This window comes from Corvus cornix, chromosome 11 (assembly GCF_000738735.6).
Source record: "Corvus cornix cornix isolate S_Up_H32 chromosome 11, ASM73873v5, whole genome shotgun sequence".
NCBI lineage: Eukaryota > Metazoa > Chordata > Aves > Passeriformes > Corvidae > Corvus > Corvus cornix.
The window spans coordinates 5,017,188-5,040,088 of NC_046341.1; positions in this window are offsets into that span (position 1 = coordinate 5,017,188).

Genomic DNA, 22,901 nt, shown 5'->3' on the forward strand with positions numbered 1-22,901 from the left:
CTGGGCAGATAGCTTACTTTGTGAATGGAAATGTTGTTTTCCACACTGCAGAGTGATATGCAGCAGGACACTTTTGGGTGCATGTCCTGAGCTCTCCCTCCACAGCTGTGGTTATTGGCTGAGGAGAGCTCATCAAAACTCGGGACCAGATTTGTCATTGCTTGGTGTTGTGTGGCAGCCATGTGAAAATCAGAGTGGATGCTCCTGTGGGAGGACACTGACTGGGCAGTCAGGATGGCCCAGAGTCAGTAAAAGATCTATCAAAGTACCTCTCCATGGATTGTGTCATTGCATTGATATGATGAAAAATTAATTGTTCAAAAGCTATTTTCTTTCTCTCACAAGCCAAACAAACATCCTGAAAATTAGTGCATAGTAATGTAGTGTTAGCCCTGTTGCCTCCTTTCATATGTGACCAACCCTTGCAGTAAGCAATGGTGTCATCCTCCCAGATGTCTTGTAGTGCCTTTCACCCATCTCTTTTCTTTATCTGCTCGATAACATCTCACTTGTCTTAAGCACTTTGGCTGCAGCCTTTCCTGCCTTCAGTAATTTCCGTCTGCACATAATTTCAGTCTGAACCTCTCCTGTCCTCCAGTAGAGCTGATGTTTTATACACACTATAACTCTCAAAAAAATCTATCCCTGATTGTCTTTCACACTTCCTCACCCAGTTCCATTGCCTGTTTAATGTTTTATTCCTGCCATATTTATTACAAGATGGCATACAGATGCTCAGGTCCTGCATATATTATGTTGCCCATTCTGCTGCTTTTTATTCTACTGGATTTAATCAAATATTGCTCCATTATTCACTCATATTTTTCTCTGGTAAAATATAACCTCCTGAAAGAAATTATCTAATTTTTAAAAAATGTCTTGTATTGTCCTGCTGAAAATTTACCTCTTACTTTATGGAGAACACTTCCTTGTTTTATGAACTTTTTGCAGTTCCTTTGAGTTTCCTAAAGAAAAATCCAATACACTTCCGTAAAATGAAACTTCCTTTATGGAAAACAATGAGCCTAATTCAGTAATGTTATTTTATGGTATCTTGTATAGAAATGTTTCACGTCAATTCAGTAAATAGATGTTGATTAATTGCACATTGCGAAACCATCCCTTTTCCCACAAAGTTTAAATTAGGAATGGCTGCTTAGATCAGCAAGTTTAGTCTCCTGCATAAGACAGGTCATGCAACTCTCTTCTATTTTGCTTCGTATTCACTAACTTTGCTTATTGTTGGAACAAGACCATATGCTTCAGAAAAATGATGCATGTTGGTTTTTAAATTACCCAGTGTTGGGAAATCCACCACAAAATGAGTAAGTTTCTCCCATGATTAATTAACCTTGCTACTAATAGCATGTGCCTTATTTCTAATCTGGCTTTGTGTGGCTTCAGCTTGAGCAATTGGTTCTTTCTTATCCTCCTCTTTTTGCCAGAAAGCCCTTGACAAACGTCTTCCTCGGACAGCTGGAAATCTCTCTGTGCTTGTGTGTCGGCCTGAGCAGCCATTCCCAAGAACATTGTAGCATTTTCCACTTTGGTACCGTATCAAGGCTTTTTAGCAGCTCTCTCACTGTGCCAAGAGCTGATGTTCCTGGGGGGGTGGACCTGCAGCTCCTCCTCTCTGAGCACCTGAACCTGGCCACTCTTGGTCAGTCATGCAAGTGCCACCAACTCCCTTGGCTTGGTTGCTTTCCAGACACAGATCAGCTCAGAATGGTGGAGAACGGTGACGCATCGATCAATCTCTCCTCATTTGGTTGGGGGCCAACATCCCACCAAAGTCAGCCCTCAAGAGAGCCATCCATGGGTGCTGCAGGCACAAACCCAGCTGGAGCTCATCCCTTGAGCCTTTCTGTAGCTGTTGTGTGTGACTCCTTTATGTGTCTGAATTGTACACGAATACCAGCTCTTTTGCACACATATATGGCAAAATAGCCATTTATGGTAAGGGCAGATTAAAACCCAGTTTGATTTCTTGGAATAAATCAGTTTGATTTCTTGGAATAGCTCATACTTAAAACCTCCAAGCTGAGTTATTCAGGTATGCCATGTCCTACAGGATCACCATGGTGGGAGCTGTAAAAGCCTCATTTTTGTGCACTCTGAAGAGTAGAGAGCTGGCTGGTTGGAAAAGCTTTGGATGCTTATTTGACTTGTATGACATGGACATACAGTAATCACACTTGAAAAATGGAGAAACAAACAACACGCCTTTTCAAAAGCAAACACACACAGACACACATCCCTTATTTCCTAATGCAATTTTTAACATTTATTGTTATGCTTAACTACATGGCAATCAGGAGTGTATGTGAAAAACAGTAGTGTTAGTAGCAGTAGTATGTAAACGTTCTACTACAAGTGCAGTTTCCCTAAATATAGGACAAGAAACTCCTGAAAACCACATTTACATTAAAAAATACCCTTAGAAATAGAGCTCTAAATCAACAAAAACCCTCATGAAAAGTCTCTTAGTCATAAACCAATAAACTTATTTAAAGGCAAGGACATTGAAGCTAGCAATTCAAAATGAATACCTGTGTAGAACTGCTGGAGTATTTAAAGCAGTGTTTTCTATTGAAAACCTCTCTGAACTCTCAACTTCATGCCTAAGATAATTGAAGGAAAATTAAATTTACCCCTAGGACTGTTTGTAGGAAACTCTTCTAATAAGGTTTATATTTAGCAGATAACAGTGTGTTTATGGTGGTCACAGCCTGCCTAATAGAGCTGTAATAGATACATTTTGTATTTAATCAATATCAATGAATAATAACTTCTCTTTATTAACTGTAATGCCCCTATGGTTAATTTTAGCTTGTACTGTAGGGATATCTGTACTTTGTTTTTCAAAGACTATGATTTTTTTCTTAAATAACCTAATAGAACTGTTTTTATCAAAGCTTTCTAAAATTTTGGTGATGGCCTATTACACACGAAGTGTTTACTTTGATTTTGCTTTCAGTGTAAAGCATATTTTCACACGTAGCTAGATATTAAAAGATTCTCAACTAAGTATAAATCCATGGGCAGATAAAATTTGGGAAAAGTCTTTGTTCTGTGAGCATTATAATTTATAGCTGTCCTTAAATACTTGCACAATTTTCTGAGATGGTTTAATTGAGCTTGTTTTCTACTGAAAATTCCGAGAAGGTACTGTGATATATTTTAGATAATCAAATTACTGTGTATGCACCTTGGCTCTCAAGGACAAGCTTGAATTACCACTGGATCTGGTTACTTTCTGCATGTCAGGTTCCATCTTTCTGGTTGTGTTCCATCTGCTGCTACTGTCAGTGGGAGGCACTCAGCTGCCCTGGAGATGCTGGAGCAGCCCTTGAGGAGGGAGTATCCTGGCAATTCCAGAATTTTGCCTCCTGTGCTGTTGGAGATGGGCAGGAGGCTGGGCAGAATTCAAAACCTCCTTGGTTGTCATCAGAGCTGTGTTGAATTTATGGCTGTGAAACTTTTCAAGGAGGGTGACCTGGCACAGTCCAACCAGACAGAGTTAGAGCAGCTCTGAGCAAACTTTTTAAGAACTACAGGAAAACTTAGTAAAACTTTAAATAGGGAGAAGCCTATGCTAAAAAATCACAGCAAGACTTTGCACATACACACAAGCACACCCTAAAATACTGGCATATTTTTAATACTTTTAAATATAATAATTTAATTTAGTCTGCCAGTAAGTGAGACTTTTATCCATGAGATTTTTTTCCAAGAGTTCTTACTTCCACTGATGGTACTGTCTGCAAGAAGAAATCCTTTTTTGCATAAACCCTTCTCTGTGGGTATGAGGCATTCATGGGCTGGCCAGGAGTAGCTGCCTCAGCCTATTGTTGTTGAGTTCTATTCCCACGGTTAAATTAGAGAGAAACTTTTGTATTTATTGATTTACCATTCTCTCTTTCTAGAGGGAGGTATCCCTGGTGAGGTATCCCTGTAAGATCCCTGTCCTGTGAGCATTCACTCCAGGGATGGAGTCAGTTGGCAGATCCAGAGATACCAGAGACTATAAGGCTGCTGGAAATGTGCCAGTGTTAGTGTCAGGCCCACTCCTCTGTCTGAGTCTCAGGTGATGATATGAGAATCAGGACAAATGGATTTATATTTGCAGTTGAAAGTACTGCAATTCCTGTGGTCTATCCCTTTGTCTCCAACTTATCTCTAATAATTTGTATACATTCTTCTTAACAGAAATTACATTTATAATATAGTGGAAGATAAAGGAGGCCTTTAAAACAAACTGAGCAAGTCTTTGAGATTTCAGTTTCACAATCAATTTAAGTAATGCTGTTGCCAGCCTTGTAGCCCAGCCTCACCCAGTGTATGGAAGTGGAGCCTGTGATGTGCTGCTTTTGTGCTTCCTACGTTCATGTTCAAGGCAGTCCTTTGTACGACTGAAATGGCAGTTATCTGACTCACCTCTGCAGCTGATATTATGTACCTTTCCTTGCCATCTCTGTTAGAAGCTCCCACATCAATGGAAGGAGCAGTATTATCTGGATGAAATGTGAATGTCACAAGAATGGGCTGTATCAGACCATCTTCTAGTTCTGCATTTTTAGTATTCAGACAACATCGTTGGCAACAGAAGGCAGGCGTCTTTCCTAACAGAGCTGTTGCAGTCGAAGCAGAAATGCTGACATGTGTTAGTGGTATTCCAAGGATGTTTAAACTCACATCTCAGTTACATTTGAACTTGGTTTTCCTCTTTGGTTCAAAGGCAAATAAAAGCTGAAGTTTGTGGTTATGATATTGCTGAAACTCCTCATCATTTTCAGTGCTCAGTTTACTCTTGTAAAAGACATAGAATTCATGGCATTGGTAATTAATAATATTCCTCTTATTAGATTATTAGGGAACCAGAGAAGTCTGGTGTAATTTTATTAAAGCTCATAGGAAATAACTTTGCTGAAATACTTTTCATTAAAGACCATAAGTGGCGTAAGGCAATGTGCTGTTAACCCACGTGTGCTTAGCTCTGCACTGTGCATGAGTGCAGTCAGAGATGAAGTAAGATTGAAGAGCTTTTGGGTTTAATTCCCTGTTTCTCACAGATTTCCCATGTGACTTTGAACAAATCACTTACTCTTTTGCTTCTGTCTGGAAAATGGAGAGAGCAGGATGTTCCTGCCTCACAGGCACACGTGAGCGTGGCATATACTTGGATACTATGGTGTGGGGGGCTGCAGAAGTGTGTAAAGTAGACAGATGTGTTACTGCTCCTCAGCAGCAGCTTCAGCAGAGAACAGCCTGCTCAGGCTTTCCACAGGACTGAGTGAAGAGAATGTGTTTTTTGCCTACCCTTTACTTTCTTTTTTTCTTTTTTAAATCAGCTATACTGTACACACTCTGTTTATTTGCTGGTGTGGATTTGGAAAGTGCTTGCAGTTTGAAGGATGAAGGTATGTGAGGATGTAAGAGAGCAAGATTTTCTTTAATTTGAATTCTGACAAAAGTGGACACACTTCATATTCTCCCTCACCTCACTCTCATTGTCTCTTGTGGCAGCCCCTAGCATTGAAATTTATTGGTGAGAAACACTGATATAGAGACTTATTAAGTGATAAATCAGCACTCACACAGCATCCAAACTGAGCACAGCAGGGAACATAATAGCCAAAAATTAAGCTTATTGCTCAGGAAAATAATTCAGTGATAGTGAACTCTTAGCAGTCAATTTTAACAATCATGAAAAGGGATAATTTTACACAAAAAATGGATGGCTTCCACTTTGCACTGTAGTATATGTAACTGGTTGTTTTACCCATGCAACTCACATGACAATTTCCCAACCAGGAGATTTCTCACACCATTGCACTCTTAATTTTACAGAGCACTGGATCACCGCCTCTGCTTCCTTGGGCTACCTTGCACCGCTGCTTTTCTGTGGTGTGCAGCCTCAGAGCAGAAGTGTTTGTCTTGCAGCATAAGGCACTTGACAGTGGGACCATTGTCTGTGGCAGTAAAGCCAAAAAAAAGAAGTGGAACTGTGCTTTTATTTGGGATTTAAATGGACATTGCCACAGCAAAAACATATATGGAGAAGAAAAAAATAAGAGCATTCTAAGTCTTGCTAGTACCAGATTAAACTGCTATTAATACAAATGACCTAAAAAATGTGTGTGCCATTTTCCACTTTTTGTTTAGTAGCTTGTGAAAGCATGACCTGTTCAGCCAAGGTCGTCCTGAAAGGTGTTCTTTACATGTCTGATTCCTACACAGTCCTAATGTGTGTGGTGGGAAGTTCTTGTATGCACCTTTCATGGAGAGACAGCTGAAGCCTGGAGAGATTTAGTGACTGGTTCAAAACATGCTTGAAGTCCATGGAGGGACGGCTGTCAATTCGGGTCGTGCCCTAATGAGATGTCTGCTGTTGTACAGGAAGTTTGAACACAGACTTGATCTAATTTCTCCCCACAGCATCCATGCCCTCTCTTTGAAGTCTGAGAAAAAATTGTCTATCACATTAATTAGGTGGGAAATTTCAGGTTCTTGAAAGGAGTTTTTTTAAAATCTGCCAAAGTTGTTTTGGTTTAAATGTAATTTGGGCAGATGTCCTTGACATGACTTTTGATAGCCAGCTTGTATACATTGCATTGGTATCTATAGCTGACCTTAGTTTTGCTATTTATAGCACTGAGCACTGGTAGAAAACAGTAATTTCTGTTTTCCATGGTTTGGGTCATATTTTGTCTAGCAGGAAGTCTTATGGGGAGAGTTACGATTGTCAGTTAAACCAACTGATATAGCTGTAAAAGTGGACAAGCTCTCAAAAGAAGAGTCTTAGCAATTAGAAAATGAAAAGTAACACAAAAATCTTAGTTTCCTGTTCTTTCCTGAGTCTGAGAAAATGTCTCTTATATCATGTAAATCATAATTTTTTCATGTAGCCATAAATCATTACATGTTGCTGTGCTAACATGTTCGTACTTGTTCCATCTCTAGGCTCTTTTTATTAATCACTATACACATGTGGGATGGCATAGACTGAGATATGATCAAACTGATATATTAAACTGTGGCATCCAAACAACCACAAGCTGTGGAAACAAGCACATCCAGCAGGTAACAAATGTATACAACAGCCACTTTACTTCAAAAGAAATCTTTTAGCTATTGAATTAATTTTACATTTTTGTTGCTTGCTTTACCAGAAATGAACATATAATTCATGTGTGTTCTGCTAAGCATTACAGATCAGTAACTTGTAGACAAATGAGAAAGCTTTCTCAAGACTGGAATAGCTTCTTGGTTTGCAGTGTTCATGGGCAATACTGATATTTCTAATGAAGCTGCCAGTGCTTTAGTCGTGTGTAGAACTCCTGATTGATACAGAAAAAGGCAAGTGGGAAAAGATTATTCTTTCCTTATTATAAAGTTTGAGGGACCTTAATACCTCTATTCCTTTTCCAAGGAAATTGGATGCTGCATCACCTTGCCCAGAGCTTTTCAGGTCCTGTGTAAATTGCAGACCATTTCTTAACAAAATGCTCATGAACCAACTCTCATTTATGCTTTCTGTTTTGACCCCCATCTCTGACATTCCCAGGGGCACAGATAACCCATTTGCTCTCTGAAAGCAGGGGAAAATCATGGTACCTTCATGCCCCAAGTGTCTCTCCTTGGCTTTGATGATGTGGAGAAGATGGAGAAGCTGGAATACAGCTGTGACCTTCTCGTAGGGTTTGAGTTGGGTGGTGGACAAGGGCACCTGGAAGCTGAAGAAGTCAAGAAGGCTCAAGAACAGGAACAATCACTCAGAAGAGCAATCAGAGCTCCTACTGAAGAGTTTGTGCATTGCTTTACACATGTTACTGCTGTTAAAACCCACCACTCTCCTGTGGGAGTCACACCTTGTGTCTACACGACCACAAACACCTCAGTGATGCTTTCTCACCCCAGAGGTACCAGACCTCTCTTCCTGAAGGCTGCCTTGCCTGGTCACACTCACCAGTGGTGCTAAAATTAGTAACCAGGCTGTAGCCTAGTGACTGAGAATTCTCCCTCTGCCTTCTCTTTTCCTCTGATGTTGTTAGTAAATATTTGTATTACAATATTAATATTTGTACCTATATAAACCCTATTTTAGGCAACCTGGTGAGGGCTCAACCTCCCAGACCCAGAGCACTCTGTCTCTATGCTGCAGCAGTGACTGCTGGGCCAAGAGTCACAGCTTTCACTCCAGTGAAGTAATGCCAACTTACATTATGTTGTGTGAGATTACAAAGAAAGATTGGGATATTTTATTACACTGTCAATCAGCCCGTAGCCTGGCTCTCATCTGAGCCCTGAGCCATCTCCCCTCTTCCTCCTCAAACAAAGCAAACAGAAAACCAGTGTTGTTGAAGGTGTTTATCATGAAATGTATGAAGCATGGTGACACCTTCGAATACAACAGAAACCACATGCCAAATCAGTCCTATTGTGAAGTAAAGAGAGCAGGTGGATTTCATGAATATATATGTGCATTCTCTGGGCATGGCAGATTTTTCTAAAAATGATGATGAGAGTAAATCAGTACAAAATAGGTGGCAATTGAATGCCTTTCTTTAGAAAAGAAGTTTTTATTGGAGAAACATAATAATTAGTTTCCACAACCCATAGCTGTGGACACTGACTGTTCTGCTAACGAAAGATACTGCAGATATTGGCTGCAAAAGAATACAGGAAAATTACAGACACTGAAAAAAAGGCATACTTTTCATTTACTAACTTTTCTTCTCTGAATATTCCTTTGAGTTACCTTGTTTTGTTTACAAGAGCCTCAGGGGCGGAGGAGGGTGGTGCATTGCCTACATGGGCAATTACTTTACATACTCATTTCAATCATAATCCATTCAGAATGATAAAAAAGAAATCAAATGTAATTTATAATCTAGAACATTGCAGCTAGAGCTTTTTAAATATTACAGCTACAACGTGATTTGACATAATCCCTTGCAGTCATTCAGGCTCTTTTAAAACCAAAACACATTTATCCATAAGTGACAATTACATCTCCACTTTTTTCTTCTGAAAATTTGGTATGTTATTATGGTTTGGGGGCCGATCTTGTGTAAGTAATGATTGCTGGTTGCATATAAAGCTGTTTATTTTCAGACTGCCACCTACCCTGAACCTGTTCCATGCACTGTCGTTTGCTTAATGCTGCTAATTAATATGAAATAACATTCCACTGTTAGGCAGTTAAAAAGAAAGACTTCAAATGGAGCTTAGCCAGTTGTAATGGCTGTCTTGTTAATACTGTTGTCATGTGCTCTAAAATGACACTAAACAGTAATTCCACTCTGTGAGTATTATGATATGAGTGGCATTTCATTCTGTGTTTAGAAATCCCAAAGCAGCATGAGATGATTGTGTATTCCTCCTCCATACAGGGAGAGGAATTCCCCTAAACCTGATGTGGAGTATAATTTCTTAGTTATTGATTTGTTTTATTTCCAAAAAGCCATTGGTGACAGAATCTCAGTAGCCTGATGCTGAAGTACATCTGTAGCACATTTCTGAGCATGCTGCTGCCAACCTAGTTTCTGTTTTGTCCACAGAAGCTGATCTCTTCTGTGTGGTTAATTGTCATTATCTTATCTTCATCTCTTATAATCTGCAATATCTACTTGTTTTTCATGATTTTGCAAAACAGTGCAGCATTATTCTCTTTGGCAAAAACGTCTGGGTGTGCTGAGTCCAAAGCTGACAGTGCTTGGAAAGACTCTGATTTCAGCAGGCTCTGGATTGCATGTGAGTGTCATTCTTTGTGTGCTTCCCACTGCCAGCCGAAATGCCTGTTTGCTTCAGGTTGTAGCTTTTTGTCTCTCCTTCTCAGAGCAGCCTCACTTCAGGTCTGGTGCTTCTTAAAATTGTGTGATAATGGGAAAGTCTTACTCTGAGGTTTTCGATTTGCTTTTGTTGGATATTGAGGCAAATTTTCTCTCCCTCCTCCCCCATTGGCTGCGATTTCTTCAGGAACAAAAATGCCTGACCTCTTCATGGAGTGAGTGATCACTTTCAGGGACATAGCAGAGGATCAGAGTTCCCCAGCTGGGCTTCAAAATGCCAATATTGATGCAATGAGAAAAGTCCAGTAGAGAAGAAGGAAAGCAGAAACTACAAGGCTGGGGAAATACCAAGCAGTAGGTATGGGATACTAGGCTAAAAGGGTATTGAAATTCTTGGTATTGCAAATGCTAGCAATTCTTGGTATTCCTAGACTCAGACATTAAAAGTCTTGAGTTGAATGTTAGAAAACAATCAACTGTTTTTCTGAAAAGACACTGAGTCCTTGTTCTTTTCTTTGAAGTTTCAGATTTCTGTGGCTCCTTCATGTGTGTCAGAGACATACCAGTAATGTTTTGAGATACTTTCAGAGGTGTTCCTGGGGAGCTGCAGCTGGGCTCATCTCTTACATCTGCTGACCTGTATCATGCTGCTTTCCAGAGTCTCAACTGGCCATTTTCCTGTGGCATTATATTACATGTGCATGGCCCCAAGACTCTGGGGTAGTTTTGTCCTATTAATTCTATCCAAGTGCCTTCCTCAGCTGTGCCCTTCCGCCTCTTGTAGGGTCACTCGTCTAACCTGCACATCCTCAACCACACTCCACTTTCTCTCTGTGGGTCAGGAAAGCTTTTCCCCTAAACCCTTCCTCCAGTTTCCCCTACAAACATCCTCCAGTTCTGTCCTTCATACTCACCTCCGTCTTTGGGTTTTGTCTCCAGGCTTAGCAAGGTCAGCTACAGAAAGCATCCTTTTTCCCCGACCTGCTCTTAACAGGAAGCTTAGGATAAAAAGCTTTACCTGCTACTTTTGGTTGTTGACAAAAAGCAGAGCAGAGCTGATGTGCTGCTTGTCTCAGGAGGTGTGGAGAAGTGGGGCAGGCAGACAAAAGCAAAGCTCAAGAAGACATGAATAGAGTGTCAGAGATGCTGACCATATAAAGAAGAAATGGGAAAAATCTGATAGACCTTTTGGATTCAAGATCACCCTGGCCAGCAGAACTGTGTTTACAGGAATGAGAAATAAGAGAGGTTGAGAGGAGTAAAGACAAGAGCCAGGATTTCTATATTTACAAGTCTAAGATGGGCCCTAAGTTAGTATTGTTGTGTTGAGCAAAGAAAAACACAAAAGGGAAAGAGATCTTGAGGAGTTTACAGCTTTGTGTTACTTTATTCTACAGCACAAGTCCACTCAAAAGGCAAAGGTTTCAAAACAAAAGATCCAGACAAAATCATAATGAAATCTTTGTAACTAGCTTAAATCTGGTGGAGCTATATATATCCTGATTAGATCCCTCTGCCCAACTCTATACTTAATTAATTTGATAATAGTGACACTAATTATCATTCTTTTACTCACTTGCCCTTATTGCTGCTTCCTCCTCCACGTCTCTTGGTTAGTGAGCGTATCCTTTGTGGAATGCAGCACAGCAGAAGACAGCAAAAATGACTGAATAGGAAAGAAGACAGAAATAAACTTCACCTGGTAATGTAACCCATGTTTTCAGGCTTCCCACATGGTATGCTTAACTTTCTAATTTGATCATATTTTTATGTTTTGAATATTGTATGAAGTGGTTTAGATAAAAATAGAATGAGAGCTAAGTTAAGTGGAAGTATCATATCATTTGAACTAGTTCAGTCTGAAGACTGTTTTAGCTGGCGACATAGCTAGGTTTTGTTATTTTTAAAATCTTTCTGTATGAGAGAAAAGCAAGGCAATTTGGCTTCAACGATTTGGTAAAAATCCTAAGTAAGTTAAAAGCAGCAGCCACGTTCCTGTAAGTTGTCACTGTAAATTGAAGGGGTTTTGTGTGAATGATCTGTATTGTTTGTAGAAGTGTGTAATTTGACTGTTTGTCTCTCAAAACCATTGAAAATGGACTATTTTAAGTGCAGATAAAATAATAGTTCATTGCATTTCTTTATGTGTCCACAAATGGATGTCACCTCGAGGACTGTATGTCGTGTGCCCAGTGTCAGAGGTTAGGTGTGGTAACATGTAGCCCTTAGCAAACACTCCTGAACAGGATATTGGGAAGAATAAATGAATCCATACAAACAAACTTGCACTCTCTTTTGTTGGAAGATGTAGAGATACCTGTGTCTCTGCTTTCTTGCTAAGGTACTATATCACATTTTGTCTTGTTTCTTCCTGTGTTTCAAAATCAATATTCTATCCACAGTTTCAGTTTTCTTATCTGCTGTGTCTTATCTGCTGTCTTTGTGGAGATGGACAATGAATTCAGTCCTGAAAAGTATTTGCAATGCAGAGTTTTTTAATAATATAGTTTTGGATGGTTATTCAAAAATAACAGCATGTCATTTTAATGGGTGAGTCTCAGGGTTGTCAATTTACTTTAAGAAAACCTAAAGCATTGACTGGCTTTATATCTTTTTCATAATACCGTACTGAAAAATACCTACTAAAGACCATTTGGAAGAATTTTATTTGTGTTTTGTGTGGCTCTTACCCACTAGAGGAACTCTACTTACAGCACCTGAGACCTGTTAAAATAAGTGCTGTGTCATCCCTCCAAAAAAAGGCAACACAGAGAAAATAAGGGAATTGTATTTTCATTATTTTGTGGATGGAAAGACAGGCACAAAGATATTGTGGATTATTCTGGGTCATGCAAGAAATATGTTATGGAGTTTGAAAAGAATCTGATATATTCTGAATTGTAGCACAGTGGCTCAAACCAACAGTCTTTGGTTATATGTAACAAAAATGGCATTGTTAATATCAAGTTGAATCCATGTCATCATTTTCCCAAAAATATTTAAGAGAAAACTCAGCGAGTGAATGTATATTAAAGCAAGAACAGTAGCAGAAAGCAACAGGGAATTATATTCTCTGTTTTAAAATATGGAGGCATAGTTTTTCGAAAATACTTCTCATTCATCACAGGTACAGAGTTCTGTTCCTTGTATATGTAGCATTTGTTTAGTAAATAGTGAATGTAAAACCCTCTGTAATATATCTTCAAAAGCAGCATTCCATTGCTTTTCCACAGTTCCTGTGGGGTATCATCTGGGACACAGACACATGTGAGAAGTGGGATGTATTGGAAGAGGCACCCACAGCAGCAGAGTTCATGCAGGTGCCACGTATGGAAGGGAACTAAAAAGTTGAGTCAGCGCAGGACTGAAAGTAGGCTAATAAATAAGCTCTACACACAGGCTCATTAATTAGCTTGGGCACAGCATCAAACTGATACAGCTTTTGGAGCTGAATCTCCACAACAGGGCTCAGCAGGGGCTGATGTCAGTGAGGGCATCTCTGCTCTGTTTTTCACGGCACAGAGCAGACACAGTTCTATTTTCTTCTCAGCCTGTGTCTGTTGGGGGGGTGACAGAGAGACCGCTATCTTCTGAGAGGCCCTTGGCCAGGCTTGGTTTGCAATAAACCTTCTCAGTCCTGAATTATTGTATGGCTTCTGATTTTGAAAAGGTGCAAGCACTAATATCTTCAGCTGAAGACAATAATGATGCAGGTGCTCAGTGCACCTCAAAAGAGTTTATTCATTTAATCAGTTCTTGCCAATTCTTAGCACTCAGCTTCCCAGGACTGCCTTTCTAGCATGTCTAGACTTATTCACAATCCACGCCTTTGAAGATCATTAACACTACTGAGTAGACGTGTGGGATTGAAGGTGGGTATGTAATAAGAGTGCTCTTGTTTCTCCATGCCTTTTGGGGGCTGGGATGAACATGATTTGGAAACTTGTATTTTGGAAGATGATGTGTGTAAAACCGGTCTCTCTGCTTACATCGGTGGGGTTGTTTGAAGAACAAATTACTTCCATCTTTATGCCCAAGTCTATGACAAATGAAACAGAAGGGGCCACCTTGCTTTAATGTGTTTTGGCTGACTAACCACTGACTAACTGGGTATGATAAAATATCTTGGGACCTCACTCTGGTGAGTTTTTTAGAACCTCTCAGAGAAAACATGTATTTAAACTGTTTCTCTCAGTTTTCATTCTGACTTTGAGATTAAGCCAGCTAAATCTGCCTTAAGATTTATTAAAGTTGGGTGGACTAACTCAGGAATTCTAACTTAGAAATGATCTAGAGTTGATACTTCAGATGTGGCTCAATCATGACTGAGGTAATTTCTTTAAGGACAATAAAGTCTCAGGTACCTTATGCTTGTGTACAAGTACAAGGAGCAAGAACCAAGCAGTAGGGAGCAGAGATGCTGGAAGATGACTGTACCAGAAGACTTTATTTAACCTGTTGCCACTCCAGAGAGAAGCTTGAAATTTTTCACTCCTTCCAGACTGGCTCTGTAGAACCTTGCTTTGCAAAAATAGAGATGTATTTTGCAAAGAGAGTTGTTAGTGAAAGATTCTCTTGAAGATTTTCAAGATTGATTTCTTTGAAACTTATTTTCAGAATGTATCTCCTGTCTTACTTATCATTGGGAGAGTCCATACTGGTGAAATACTGCCTGTGCTGCTTCCATACAGGAAGACATAGTTGGCAGCACTCAAATAAATTTAAAGACTTTCTTCTTTCTTCATAAATGGGACAAATTTTGTAGCCTCTCCTTCCACTGTTTTTAAACACTTATTCTGGAGGTTCTGGACTGACTCTATTTGGGTCTCATTTGAGCTTCCACACACCAGATAAGATATGGAGCAACCTATGATAAAATTTTAATGAACAGCACAGTCATACTATCCACAGGCATAGATCACACAGCCCATGTTCGTGGTTAGAACTACACACATCTAAAACAGATGCCTTTTTCATCATTGTCTCTACGTTACTCTTCTCCAGGGATATAAAATAGCAGTTAAGAATTCTCCCAAGGGTGCATTCGTGGAGCAGATAAGACAATTTCTTCAGCTAGATTGCAGCTGTAATTCTTTTCAATTGTAATTGCTGGCTGGAGAGGTGCCTGCAGGCCAGAGGGATGCTGTTCTTTACATTAGTGTCTTTGAAAAGAAAAGGAAATGTAAACCCAGTGGTTGTTTCTGAGATTTTTTTTTCAGGTGTCACCATGTGAACTCAAAAAGAGCAAAGCCTCTCAGTAAAATAGAAAATAAATAATAATAAAACCACCACGGCTTACTCCTTGTAAAAGTCTCTTTAGGGTTACACATTTGTGCTGGGAAAGCTGTCCCACATTTGGGAGGCTGTGCTGCAGCCAACTGCTCCTCATCACAGCGTGCTCTAGGTGGGAAGATAGCAGGCTTCTCCCTTTACTGCTCCTTTATTTCTGTGTTGCTTTGTTTTTATGGCAAAGAATGAAATGTTCTTCCTCCAAACTTTCTGACATTTGGCAGGGACAGGGGAAGGAAGTGCCATGCCAAAGCAAATCCCTGTGCAAAAGCTGCAGAGGATGTGTTATTTTTACTTTTTTGTCCTGAGAAAATCTGTGAGATGACAGAGTCATGCCACAAAGGGTGTTTCAAAAGGTGGCTGTTTGTGTAGTGACAAATGGAATCAAATAAATGGATGTTGTGTAATTTAACAATACTTAGCAAAACTGTGTTGTGCCAGATCTGCACTGCTGTAAGATGACTGGATGCAGGTGCAAAGATCTGTGCCAGTCCTGAGGCAGAGCTGAGGCCAGTGAGAATTTACTAAAAATCCTGCCAAGTATAATTATTAATTTTGCACTTGCTAAGGGACAGCTCTGTAGATCATTGGTGTGTCACATTGTTTCCGGGCAATCTATACTGCATGACAGTTGGAAGCCCAAGACTTGGACTGTGGAACATTTTGTATGTTGAATATGGAAAGAGAAGGGTAGGGCTGCTGTGCAGCCACACAACAGCTCATGAGGACCATGCCCTGAAGTGAGGGCTTGAAAACACTCATGGCTTTTCATGTTGCAAATCCATGTCTGATTGCTGGGCTGTGCTCGAGAGGTTCCCTGGAACACTGGCAAAGTTTTAGATGTAAGACTCACTGGGTGAACTTCTGTTAACTGTATTAGGAGCTGATCAAAACTCTGGCCTTGGAGTGTGAAAGGACATAAGACATCTTGAGAAGTCCAAAGAGAATCCCAGAACTGGGCCACTTAATAAATGCCACTTCTTCAAGAAAATCAGATGTTTGTCTTTCCCATTGCAGTCAATGAGAACTTCTGGCAATCTGCCCAGTTTAGATTTGGGTTTTAGAAATATTTACACAGGTTTCTATTTTTAATAAGATTCATCTTTGTTCTTCTATCAACTATTGTATTAACTGCAAAAAACCCAGTCTTTTGAGATCAGTTAAAAACTGCTGGTTTGACGAAAGCTGTTTTCCCCATAATGCTGCATGATGTGAGTGTGGTTAAATCCAGTGGCCTCGTTCTGGAGTGAGAAACAGTGGATTGCACATAGCATATCCATTTTACTCAAAGTCTGATGCAGCCAGCCTTGGGCTCATTAATCCACAAATACATTTTCCCTGAAAAATGAGTCTATGTAAATTTTAGAGCTCAGAAGTACAATTCACCTCTGAAAACAGTTTGAGAAATTCACATGAATAGTTTGAGGAATGAGGTGAGTTGTCATTCCTCAGAGAAGAGGGGGTTTCTGTGCTAACAAATTACAGTGGTGGTTGGATTATTCATGAAAATTAGCAGTTATGTTACTTCATATACAAGAAACTTCATCAGGAATGTTTGTGCTGTGAAATGAGTGTGAATTTAGCTTACATAATGGTTCTTGATATTCCAGAATGAGGATTTTTTACATCTTGCAAAATAAAATTGGTTCAGTTGCCTGTTGACTGTAAGAGAGATTTATTTGCGAGACCCAGTAGCAGTGGGCTGGCTTGCTGACTATAGTCTGCATTCTGAAAGATCTGTTGGTTAAAAAGACTGATTAGAGGGTGGCCTAGAGAATTAAGAAGTGTACAATGAGATGAGGTTGTGGAATTTACGCTCCACATGTGTTGCCAAACAGAATAAAAATATGAAGCCACATGAAAGCAATTTAAAATTTGTACCCTCTAACTTTTCAAGGAAAAGCATAGCTATAGTCACCAATCCCAGTTGAATTCCATTTGGAGAATTGAGAATGTTCTTTGGAGAGTGTTAAAATTTTTATGTCAGGTGGATGTGAGGAGAAAGCAAAAGAGTGTCTACCTGTTTATACCAGCGGACAATGAAAAATGATTCTCCTTCAAACAGATAACAACCTTATCTCATACCAGCAATACCTAAAATGGTCTGGAATGGCTTTTCATTATCTAGCTTACACATCTGAAAAATGAAAGGGAAGAAGAATAGAAACAGGAAACCAGTTCCTTTTGATGGATGCAGTTTCACTTCTAACGGCACTCTTGAAATGCACATTCTCAGACACGTTTGCCCAATAATTTTCAGAGCAGAGTCCTTGGGGGGTTTTCCCAAATGACTGCTACATGCATTAGGAGGAACTAGTGCTTTTCTCCCTCTTCTCTTTCCTGAGGTGCATATTTGTGTGGAGGATGCTTTGCCCAGATCTTTAGATGCAAGATAAGCAAATACGTACCATAGCTGAAATTTGCCCTGCAGTGATGCTCGTCTTCTGTGCAAACTGCCAGCACAGCACCTTATGTTGTGTAAGGCCAATTTTACATCCTTTATGTGGTTCTTCTGCTGTACATAAGAATTTATGTAGATTGTTCCACTGGGGTAAATTTTCTTTATTTGGAAACAGAAAAGATTCTGATTCCATTGCCAATGTGATCGCAAGCCATGCCTAAGAAATGCTACATCACACACTCCTTTTATAGTTCATAAAATACTAATGTCATCTTATCTTCACTGTCATTATTTCTGCCTTGAATGCTGTGGCTGTGGCTTGGCACTGCCAGTCTCCCAGGTTTTGATAGCAGGCAGTTTGATGGGATGGAGAGATGAGGTTCTTGGGAGAGGCTTCTTTCTACAATACAAACTGCAAACTAATGGATTATTAGTCAGAAAATGTCTGAATAGCCCTGTGGTTTCTTTGACACTGGACAAAATCCAGTGGAAGTACATGGCTGCTCTGTGGGGATAAAAGGAGCAGTCAGGGGTATTCTTCAGCTCCATGTCCACCCCAGCAAGGCCCAGCTTTCTCTATTGGATCAAAAAGAAGGATGGGAAAATAAGAAAATAAGAACTTGCTAATAAATTATGCTACAAGAGCAGCCAATGTGTAAGATTTTACAACCATAAAGTTGGTTTATCCTTGTACTTCTGTCCATTACAGAACTGTAAAGTGTAAAGGGCAGAGACCCTGCACATCATTTAGCATAACTGGACGTTGAACTTTTTTAGAAGCTGGGAGTTTCTTTGAGCATTAAAATTAAGGATTATTCTTAGTTTGATTAAGACATGACCCTTTAACAAATTCTCGGTTCCTCCATTCAGACTTAATTATTGAAATGCCTAACTTGTTTATACCTTTCAAAACCGTTGTTTTGGGAACATCTTATTGAATAACAAGGCAAACCAGAAAAGTTTATTTAAAACTGGAAAGGTTTGGACTTCATCCAACTTCTGAGTTTAGCCTGCTTGCTCGGAGAGAAGATCGGCAATAATGGGCCCCACATGGTAAAGCACTGGGGTGGGTTGACCTTGGCTGGATGATATTAGCAAATGAGAATAACTGGAAGTTCATGGACTACTTTGGGGAAGGTTGTAAAATAAGGAATTTTTGTTTAAGGAATTGTATAGAAATCCTGAAATTATCTGAAATGGTGCAGAAAACGCTCATATTAGGAATTTGGATTTGATGTGTCAAAGATGCAAATACTGACTCAGTGTCCCTATTGTAATTGCAATAAAAATTTGCTAGATATTAAATACTTCAAAGTCATGCATACACAAAACCCGATCTGAAGCAGAATAAATTTGCACTAAGCTTTGTGTCCAAATTATTTTTCAAAGACATAAAACTGTTGCAATTAATATCACAATGTTATTTAATGGCAGTACTAGCAGGCATTTGATAAGCTTTTAAGGTCTTCTTCATTCCCCTCCTGACCTGTTTTGTGTGCCTGTGCCTCCTGCTTTTCTGCCTGTGTTTGATGTGAATGATGCTATTGAGAAAAGCAGGAACTGCAGGCACTGGGTACTGGGCTTAATGTTATAGTGGGTGTGTGTATAAGAGAGAACAGGCTATTAAGAGACTCTGGACTAGGTATGCTGGAAAAGCAGAACAATAAGCAAATGCACAAGACACAAATGGTGATGTTTCCATGGAATCATCTAGACTAAAAATTACAGAGTTTAACTGCAGAGGTAAAAGGATTCAGATACTTACAGAAGTTAAATGTCAACAATCCTGCAGATACCTGTGCCTCCTAAGCCTTCCAGATCATGAGAAACTTTCAGTGACAGCTGGAACCTGCTAACACCTGGAGCAGTTCTGTTGTATTTTGTGTATTTTATTCTGTTGTATTCTGTTGAGGACAACAAGAAAATTTCTTCACTTCCACTGATATGTTGGAAAGTGCTTTATTTTGCTGTCTTTCTGTGCTGGCAGAGAGAGATCATTAAGGACAAATGACATATTTCATTTACCTCAGACAAGTTATTTATAAGCTTGTCCAGGGTTTCCTGTGAATCTTACCCTTCCCCACAAATAAATAATGCTGGTGTTCAGCCACTGCTTTCAATTTGAGGAGAACTGGGATCCAACAGAGGATGCAATCCATGGGGCAGTAGGTAATACAGCAATTTTATAGCAACCTTCAGCTTCTATTACTCTCCATGGGTGCTCAAAATCTCTGATGATAGAAGCCTGAGGAGATCTGGCTTTGAATTGTATCTGGAAAGCGGCCATAAAAAGAGATATATTCCTCAATTTCACCACTTGCAAGACTTCCATTCTTGGGCTCCAAGAGCACAGTTGTTGCCAACATGACAGACATTAGGAGGCAAAACCACAAGGACACTGACCTGTAGGAGAATAATGTAAAAGGCCCACAAAATATTCTGACCTTTTTTGCAAGTAATGGAAAAGGTCAGTGCCAAAAGCAGCTCCAGTTAGAGTTATAGCTGGAAAAACTGACAGAGAACCTGCTGATTGTAGTTTACACTGCTTAGCTAAGAAGCTGGGAATGACTGAGGATCACTTCCCACCACAATGGTAGGAATAAATGCTGTGGCCACAGGTGGTAATATAAATTCCACATCAGTGGCAGTAAATTAAGTCTTCTGCCCTGGCTGTATATCTGAAAATCGTGAGGATCAAGGAGTCAAGGCTTTACAATTCTAAAATAAATAATCACTACCATGTTTCCACCTAACAGGTTGAAAATGCATCCACTGTTGAAAGTCAAAGTGACAGAACATTGTTCTGGGCTCACTGCATCACCAGGCCTTTCTTTCAGGTGGCTGTCCAGCAGCCAACTGACTTAAATCTGGTTGCAGTGTTTTTACATCACCTTGTTAAATACAGGTGTGATGTGAACATTCAGTGTATTTCAAATCTGTGAAAAGATACAGACTATCACTCCAGTACAGAAGTATCTTCTGATAGTAGTGACAGAATGTCACTTCTCTTATACCATGTCATCTTCCTTGCCAGCACAGAGTGAGTAGTAAAGAGTCAAACCGAGTTTCTCCTCTTGGCAGGATTTATGTTGCTCAATTTTAAATACCTGCAACATAGATCGGTGTAAGAGCTCATTATCCAAACTCTCCCTGCAATCACTGGAGAGAAATGGACACTTCTAAGGCAGAGCTAATCAATAATTCACCAAAGAAGGTGAGGGAAGGCACCTTTTTTTCATTTGTGGAGTCTCAGGGAATCAATATGCTGGATGTGAGAGTTTCCATTCTTGGTGATATATGCCTCAGGTCTCTAATCCTCTTGTTAGGTAGTTGCAAGGGTTTCAATGTCAACATTAAACCCCCTCCTAAATTAATAAAAGTGCTATTTTTCTAGTACAAGCAATAGAATACCTTGTTTATACTTTCATTGCATTTAAAAATGGTGTTTTAAAGTAATGTGTATATACATATAACTGTATTATAGAAAGAGTTAGTGGTAGTGCTTGTAAATATTTCTTAGGGCTGTTATGCCATTTTAGAGGCTTTGAGTAAATATATACCACTATCAAGAAGGAGCAGCAAAGTTAAATAGTAGAGCAAAAGGAGGCTTTTATAAATAAAAACGCATCTGGCTCAGAATGGGAGGTGGAAAAAGAGCATAACCTTGACTGGCTAAATATAAAACCAGACCATATATAAATATAAAACCGTGGAGCAGACCTAAGAAGATTTTGAGGAACAACTCGCTGAAGGCATAAAATCATTGAAGAAAAAAACCCTTTTCTCCAGGGAAGAGATTCTGCCAGAGAAGCTGCACAGCCAATATATGTGTAAAATACACATGCATGAAGAATGACATAGCAAAAAGATGAATGAGTTATTTGCACTGGTGTTCACTCTGGAGGAAAGTTTGCTTTTCCTTTACAGTGCCAAGGCTGAAGACCTGTCTTGTGTTCAGGTGCTGGTAGGAGAGATATTACAATAAATCGAAACGAGAAGCAGATAGAACAGATAGAACAAAATAAATTTTCTCATTTTTCATTAGAAGGAGAACTGGTGCTTTCCTTCAGACATCTGGTTGGGAATCTCCACTCTTTAATATATTCATAGCTGAACAAAAGTATTGACCAGTGAGTTGATCAGGTTTTCCGGTGTTAAATTAGTTTTGAAGATTTTAGTCAAAATTAAACTGAGAGAAGTGTTTGGACATGAATGAAAATGCACCTCAGTGCTTTGACGCAGTGAAAAAGGCTAAGAAATTATTGGGAATAATTAAGAATGAAATGGAAAGTGTTATAAAAAATTGCTGTATGCCAGTGTACTCAGCAACACACTGACATTCTAGTATGTTTGTACAACAGAGTCATACAATCACTAAGGTTGGAAAAGACCTCCAAGATCATAGAGTCCAGTCTTTGACCAACACCACCTTGTCAACTAAACCATAGTACTGAGTGCCATGTCCAGTCGTTTCTTGGATACTTCTGGGGTTGGTGACTCTACCACTACCTTGGCCCATTGATCCAGCTTGTCCAGATGTGCAGTCCTTTCTCCAAAAAATCAATATATAATTAGGAAAGGCAGAGAGGATACTTGGAATGGTCAGCTATGGCCATGGAAGACTAACAGTCTTAAGACTCTTCAGCAGGGAAAGAGGGTGCTCAGAAATCCTGGGACAGAGGTTTTAAACAGCCAGGCAGTGGTGGAAATGTCCATTTCTCTGAACACAGCACGTCCAAGGCACCAGATAATCTGTGCTGCAGATTGAGAGCAAACAAAAGGAAGTACTCATTTTACACAACACACAATTAAGTCATGGGATCCATTGCTACAGGATGTTTTGTATGCCAAAATATATATAGGTTTAAAAAATTATTAGACAATTCATAAAAGAAAGGGCCATTGAGGGCCACTAAACAGGAAGATGCTGATGTAACCTCCAGCTCAGGAAGTCCCCAGGCTGCAGATTGCCAGGAGCTATGAAAGTTACTGGGGGAATGCTCTTAGAGTCTTTTCTTTGTGCATCTGTTACTGGCCACTGCCCTCCAGGGAACAGGGAGCAAGCAGAGGTTAGTTTTTGCTGTGGTTGTTGCATGCAGCTGGTGACATACTGCATTTTGGAATCTGTGCCTTAGGATATTAAAACTGAAAGAAGAACTGAATTTCATTTTCTTTCTTCCTGCAGTTTGTCTTTTTCATGTGTTTCACTCAGTTTTGGTGAAGAAACGAGACCACTGGATTCCTTTTGAGTTGCAGGGTGTTCAGTTTTCTAGTTCTTTAGGGCTACAAAAATTGGAGAGTGTGGATGTCTGAGATTCCTGGCCAGTGTTGCCAAATAAGAGCAAAGAAACTACCAAAAATAAATGGAACAAAACAGAATAACAAGGATATTTCTACTCATTCTGAGTTCTGGATTG